Source organism: Tachypleus tridentatus, chromosome 11 (assembly GCF_004210375.1).
Source record: "Tachypleus tridentatus isolate NWPU-2018 chromosome 11, ASM421037v1, whole genome shotgun sequence".
Taxonomy (NCBI): domain Eukaryota; kingdom Metazoa; phylum Arthropoda; class Merostomata; order Xiphosura; family Limulidae; genus Tachypleus; species Tachypleus tridentatus.
Window position 1 is genome coordinate 12,425,779 of NC_134835.1, and position 1,234 is coordinate 12,427,012.

Sequence of the window (1,234 nt, forward strand, 5' to 3'; positions counted from 1 at the left end):
TTTTCGTGCTACCGGTAGGCGTAATGCCTCGAGCTATCTATCGGCCTAAAGGTCAATTAGGTCCAACATGTTTTCGAACTACTGGAAGAGACACGCCCAGTTTCTGCTGTGATACTGATGAAGTAATTGCTAAGACTAAGATACGGTCGATAGCATACAAGACATGGACTATAATCACTCAGAAATTACATAAGTCAACACTTCATTAAATCGGGAAGTTCACTTGGCAGTCAGAAGAAGCAAAGGGAAGTCTTTTCTTTCTTACAGTGTCAAACATTTGTCATAAACCACAGGTTATACAATAAGCAAACAACTGTTTTATTCGCATGGTACAGAATAAATATATTGAAACTACCAATATAAGAACATACTAATGACAAAAGAACCATGAACTTATCTGAATATTGCAAATAGTCTTCGGTTGATTTAATAAAATACCTTCAAAAATATCTCTATTTTTTATTGTACTTTTAATCAGAAGTCATCAAAAAAATTATAATAGCGAATCAAGTTTGGCGTACTTGTTCGCATTATTCTCAAACAGTGACTTTAATTTTACAAGACAGAGTAAACTGCTATCTAGATTATTAAGTTGGATAATATTCTGTTCATCGTTCACTTTCGCTTTGATTATTCTGTATGGGTATTTGGGTATGTTAATTTTTGAATATCCAGGAGGGTCAGGTGCACGAGACCTCTACCTCCATCCCTAACTTTCATGTCGTCTACTCGTTGGAATGTGTTGTTGGGTTGACTTTGGACCAGAGTATCTTACAGTACTCAGACCCTCTTCAGGTTAATGTCCAGACTTTGAGCCAGAGTATCTTACAGTACTCAGGCCATTTTCAGTCCAAAATTTGCTGATACAAAATAATGTAATGGTTGGTTTTCCAGCCCATGGATAAGGTTATCTCTTAATTTTAAAGAGGTTTAAAACTGGATGCCAAGAATATAATTACAAAAGCCTTTTGCTGCTGTCTTTCAATAGTGTCAGTGGTTTGGAAATAGGTCTTTTATTAGGAAAAACAACAAGCGGACAGACTTAAAAACTGTAAGAGACATCACACTGTGTCCAAACCAATCAATGACTTAAAAAGTCACAGCATGATTTTCTTAAGACTAGTTTTAAGGGAAAACAGCATTCGTATGTTAGCGCCCTATGTCATATTGTGTAGTTTCTGTTATATTGATTTGTAATGGTATGTAATAAAACAAATCCCCCCAAGTCATCTTG